The sequence below is a fragment of the Osmerus eperlanus genome, chromosome 22 (assembly GCF_963692335.1).
Source record: "Osmerus eperlanus chromosome 22, fOsmEpe2.1, whole genome shotgun sequence".
Classification (NCBI taxonomy): domain Eukaryota; kingdom Metazoa; phylum Chordata; class Actinopteri; order Osmeriformes; family Osmeridae; genus Osmerus; species Osmerus eperlanus.
Window position 1 is genome coordinate 328,149 of NC_085039.1, and position 5,785 is coordinate 333,933.

Sequence of the window (5,785 nt, forward strand, 5' to 3'; positions counted from 1 at the left end):
TCTAGCTACATTTCTCTTATTCTATGCCCTCAGCGCGTTAGCAATCATAGCTGCACCATCACCGTAACGACAGACACGCACCACTCAGTCTCTCACACAGGTGATTGGTACGTTTACTTGACCATGAGAAACACGATTACTAGCAATTGTCGGTTTATACCAATAATACGATTACTCCGTTTACATGTGTAATTAGTTATGCGATTACTCAATAAACGCGTCTTCTTTTTTATTAATCGTTGTATGCTCCACGGCCAAAACTTGCACCATCATCCTTCTGCAACAAAGTGTCGCCGTCTCTTCCTGTATCGGCTCTACTGCTGTATGTTCCATTCCATCAACACATTGAATCCTACTAAGAAAGCCGAGTAAACACACTCAATGGTAGGCTACATCTGCTACTGCTATTACTATCCCAACTATAATTTCATCTGTTAAAACGATAATATTCTTGTTACGACTAGCTAGCCTACTTCTTCTTCTGTTTAACAGTTCAGCTTTCAGCTTCTCCCACATTGTAGGCTATTTTAGCTCTTAGCTTTGTTAAGATGATGCAGTTCAGCTTCCACACTGCCTCTTTTGTGTGACTCACACATTTTTGAAATTCATTTCAGCTTGCGGGTATTTTCTCATTTCTCACTTTTATACTTTTTAAAATATTAAGGTTTTTGCTCAAATTATTCTCCCTTTAAAAGTAATGGTAAATCCTTTCAAATCATTGTTGGAATGCTGCTCCAGCCCCTTTCAAAAATACCTTTCGGTTGCTTTTGAAGCTTCAGCTTATAACTTTCTACTAAATTTTCACTATTTTCAGCTTTTTTAGCATGGTCAACTATCCCCATTCAGGTTTTCAGCATTCTCACTGCTGTTTCGCAGGAACAGCCGTTTCTAGTTTCACATTACCTCCATTCTTATTTATTATTTTGCTCATACTGGTACTATCTGTCCTTGTATTGTTTTTCTTTTTTGTCTTGTTGTTCTATTTGTGATGCTATAGCCTGCATGGAGAATACCAAATCAAATTCCTAGTATCTGTATACATGGCGAAATAAAGTTGATTTGAATCTCTCTCAAGGTTCTGCATTGGCCAGGAATCGAGCCCTGGTCAACTGCTTGGAAGGCAGCTATGCTTGCCACTATACCACCAATGCCCCCAACAGACTCCATGATCGCACAGCATTTCGAGGGACGGTTCACCTTTCCACACCACCTACTGACGTCCAACTAGTAAGAAATTGCCCTAAGCCTGGTTTATACTTCTGCGGAGTTTGAAACACGTGGCCTAATCGTGACGCTATCGACCGTCACAAGAGACGAGATGCCTCTCCACGGTCTGTACTGGCTGGGGATTGAACCCCGTCAACTTCAAGGAAAAAAGTTGCCACTGTAGTTGCCACTATAACTACGATGCCCCCAAAAAATCATATACAATCGCACATGTCGAGCCACAGTTCACTTTTTCAAACCCACTTACTGACTTCAAAGCAATGGGACGGCGTTAGCACCCTACAAAAGTGGCAGCGGTGGGATTTGAACCCACGCCTCCGGAGAGACTGGAGCCTAAATCCAGCGCCTTGGACCGCTCGGCCACGCTACCACGTTGTCAGGTCTTGGCCCCCCGGGCTCTTCCCGAAGCTGATCGATCGTCCAGGAGCTCACGTGACATTCTTAATGCCTGGAAGCGCTTGAACGTCACAAGATAAAACAGATCTAACAATAGCCCTCCTAAATAGCTCTTACACATGAACTTTACGGCGCTTTATTTAACATTACCTCCATTCTTATTTATTATTTTGCTCATACTGGTACTATCTGTCCTTGTATTGTTTTTCTTTTTTGTCTTGTTGTTCTATTTGTGATGCTATAGCCTGCATGGAGAATACCAAATCAAATTCCTAGTATCTGTATACATGGCGAAATAAAGTTGATTTGAATCTCTCTCAAGGTTCTGCATTGGCCAGGAATCGAGCCCTGGTCAACTGCTTGGAAGGCAGCTATGCTTGCCACTATACCACCAATGCCCCCAACAGATTCCATGATCGCACAGCATTTCGAGGGACGGTTCACCTTTCCACACCACCTACTGACGTCCAACTAGTAAGAAATTGCCCTAAGCCTGGTTTATACTTCTGCGGAGTTTGAAACACGTGGCCTAATCGTGACGCTATCGACCGTCACAAGAGACGAGATGCCTCTCCACGGTCTGTACTGGCTGGGGATTGAACCCCGTCAACTTTAAGGAAAAAAGTTGCCACTGTAGTTGCCACTATAACTACGATGCCCCAAAAAATCATATACAATCGCACATGTCGAGCCACAGTTCACTTTTTCAAACCCACTTACTGACTTCAAAGCAATGGGACGGCGTTAGCACCCTACAAAAGTGGCAGCGGTGGGATTTGAACCCACGCCTCCGGAGAGACTGGAGCCTAAATCCAGCTCCTTGGACCGCTCGGCCACGCTACCACGTTGTCAGGTATTGGCCCCCCGGGCTCTTCCCGAAGCTGATCGATCGTCCAGGAGCTCACGTGACATTCTTAATGCCTGGAAGCGCTTGAACGTCACAAGATAAAACAGATCTAACAATAGCCCTCCTAAATAGCTCTTACACATGAACTTTACGGCGCTTTATTTAACATTACCTCCATTCTTATTTATTATTTTGCTCATACTGGTACTATCTGTCCTTGTATTGTTTTTCTTTTTTGTCTTGTTGTTCTATTTGTGATGCTATAGCCTGCATGGAGAATACCAAATCAAATTCCTAGTATCTGTATACATGGCGAAATAAAGTTGATTTGAATCTCTCTCAAGGTTCTGCATTGGCCAGGAATCGAGCCCTGGTCAACTGCTTGGAAGGCAGCTATGCTTGCCACTATACCACCAATGCCCCCAACACACTCCATGATCGCACAGCATTTCGAGGGACGGTTCACCTTTCCACACCACCTACTGACGTCCAACTAGTAAGAAATTGCCCTAAGCCTGGTTTATACTTCTGCGGAGTTTGAAACACGTGGCCTAATCGTGACGCTATCGACCGTCACAAGAGACGAGATGCCTCTCCACGGTCTGTACTGGCTGGGGATTGAACCCCGTCAACTTCAAGGAAAAAAGTTGCCACTGTAGTTGCCACTATAACTACGATGCCCCCAAAAAATCATATACAATCGCACATGTCGAGCCACAGTTCACTTTTTCAAACCCACTTACTGACTTCAAAGCAATGGGACGGCGTTAGCACCCTACAAAAGTGGCAGCGGTGGGATTTGAACCCACGCCTCCGGAGAGACTGGAGCCTAAATCCAGCGCCTTGGACCGCTCGGCCACACTACCACGTTGTCAGGTCTTGGCCCCCCGGGCTCTTCCCGAAGCTGATCGATCGTCCAGGAGCTCACGTGACATTCTTAATGCCTGGAAGCGCTTGAACGTCACAAGATAAAACAGATCTAACAATAGCCCTCCTAAATAGCTCTTACACATGAACTTTACGGCGCTTTATTTAACATTACCTCCATTCTTATTTATTATTTTGCTCATACTGGTACTATCTGTCTTTGTATTGTTTTTCTTTTTTTTTCTTTGTTCTCTCACATATATATTATTATTATTATTATTTTTATTATTCTTTTTGCCCCCCTAAAACTCAGTCAATATTTGGCTTACATAGACAACCTAGGTGTCAAAAGTTTCGTCTTGGTAGCGATTGAGTTGCTTCTATTGGGATTTACGTTCCGTTGCATGGTTTAAGTGGAAATTAAGTTTTTGTGGCGAAAAGTGAAGCTAACGGTGGCTAACTTGCTAGCCACAGTCAATGACGCTACTTACGTCACTAACGTCACGAAAACTTGCGTGACTACCTCTAGCAGAACATTAGTTTAGCAGCTCGTTAACTTCTGGGAGAGCTAAGCTAACTGCTTTACTGCAAGGCAGCTGCAGAAACGCCACAAGCAAAGAGGCCAGGGTGATAACTATTTACTAATTTTACTTTGTGATATGACACACAATTGTGACGTGTAATGTACAATATAAGCTGATTTTTTTAAGGAATTACATCTACTTTCGGAAGTATTAGCATCATGACATTAGCCTCTGTTGCCCGGGCAACACATACTACAGTGGTCTATGATGCATCTGTTTTCAATCGTTAAAATAAACAGTCCTCACAAATACATTTTCGTTGTAGGATTTATTATGACATTACATTACAAGTAAACGATTTGTGGGTGAAATTGTCATTACCTGTGGTTTCAAACCAGTGTTGCTCACTGCAACGCTGTAGCCTACGCGAGACACTACAAAAACATCGACACAGCTGTAGGAAGTCAAACGGCGACAGAACATGTTCGGCACTCCCCTTACTTAAACCAAAAGTCTATGTAACTACTAACCTTAACTTCATTGCCACAGCCTAAACTTGATCTGTTCATGAAAATAATTAATTTCAGCCTAAACCGTACAACGGAACGTTGAATCCAATTCAACCAACGCAATCGCTACCAAGACGAACGAATACAGCAGTAGCTGTAGTCTAGTACTGTACCGTAGTAGTACAATTTACCGGGGAAGCTTCTCCACACAGGGCTATATCGCACTTGGCGTTGTTACTGACAATGATCGCTACCAGTGAGCTTTTTATGAAAGCGATTTTCCACTAAATAAATGTCAAGCTTATTTACGTTTTTGGGGGCATATTTTCAGTTAGCAGATGGTACTGTTTGAATCACGATTCCATCTTCTACTGCCGGTAACGTCGTAGAATAATCTTCAAAGGGGGTTCTTTATTCATGAATGAATGCAATATGAATAGGCTAAATGCCTGAAAATATCACAAGAAGGGAAAAACTTAAAAGGACGTTTAAATCATAGAGATTAGGTCAATTTTTAACACCGGTCTACCAAATGTATTTGTTTTGATTCAGCTATGAGGCTACCTCTTGCAGGGGAAATGAGAAGACATCTATTTCATTCTACACTTCACTCGTATTTTGAGTTGTAAATGAGCAGCAAAAAAAAAAATGCTTTTAAATCTATGTAATCTTTATAATTAATAAGTATGTATTTTTATATAAAATATACAGAAATATCAGTTGTAAAAATGTCATTCAAAAACGGACCCCTGTGCAACCGACGCAAGCAAGCACACCCTACAATTTCCCAAGAAATTGTACCCTCTCTAGTTATAGCTTATATGTTCACATTGCCCCATCTGGATGTTACATCTAGATGTTACAAATAAAGTAAATCTGTTACTGTATATTGTTACTGTTATAGTTTCCGTTGCTGTATATTGTTACTGTTATTGTTTCTGTTACTAGTTGGAGGCAACGGGGGACGGGTTGTTTTCATCCTTATTCTATAAGTATAACTTATTTTAGAGTTCTTTCCCCTGGAACAGATGTCATGTTCCAACCGAGGGGGGCTGTCGCTGTCTTGGTGTGTGGGGCTGCATCAAATACCCCTTTTTTTCTCTGTTAAATTGCTGCACCAGTCCACACTTGACCGGTGGGGATCTCATTCTATTATGACTGTAACTGTTAGCTGCTCCTGGCATTCTCTAATCCCTGCTCTCCTCTCTCTGCCCCCCCCCCCCCCCCACACACACACACACATCCCTTGTGGTGTGGGAGGTTTGAGCTGTCAGCACCTGCCTGGTCGTCGGTCGGCCAACGCTGGACCTGGTCGCGAGTCTCCCGGTCCTGTCCTACATCTATAAAGTTGAACAATGGATTTTGGTGTTTCAAAACCCATTGACACTGTATGACTATGTTTAGCCTGTGTTCTG

The 5,785-nt window shown here is 42.7% G+C and overlaps 3 non-coding genes across 3 annotated transcripts; all 3 read right to left on the reverse strand.

Annotated features, from left to right (window-relative positions):
• Positions 1-1,515: 1,515 nt before the first annotated feature.
• On the reverse strand, positions 1,516-1,597 carry trnal-uag (transfer RNA leucine (anticodon UAG)). The gene has a single exon. It is a non-coding gene; the product is annotated as a tRNA-Leu (tRNA).
• A 787-nt stretch (positions 1,598-2,384) lies between these two features.
• trnal-uag (transfer RNA leucine (anticodon UAG)) lies at positions 2,385-2,466 on the reverse strand. Its single transcript has one exon. It is a non-coding gene; the product is annotated as a tRNA-Leu (tRNA).
• Positions 2,467-3,254: 788 nt separating this feature from the next.
• trnal-uag (transfer RNA leucine (anticodon UAG)) lies at positions 3,255-3,336 on the reverse strand. Its single transcript has one exon. It is a non-coding gene; the product is annotated as a tRNA-Leu (tRNA).
• Between the last annotated feature and the right edge of the window lie 2,449 nt (positions 3,337-5,785).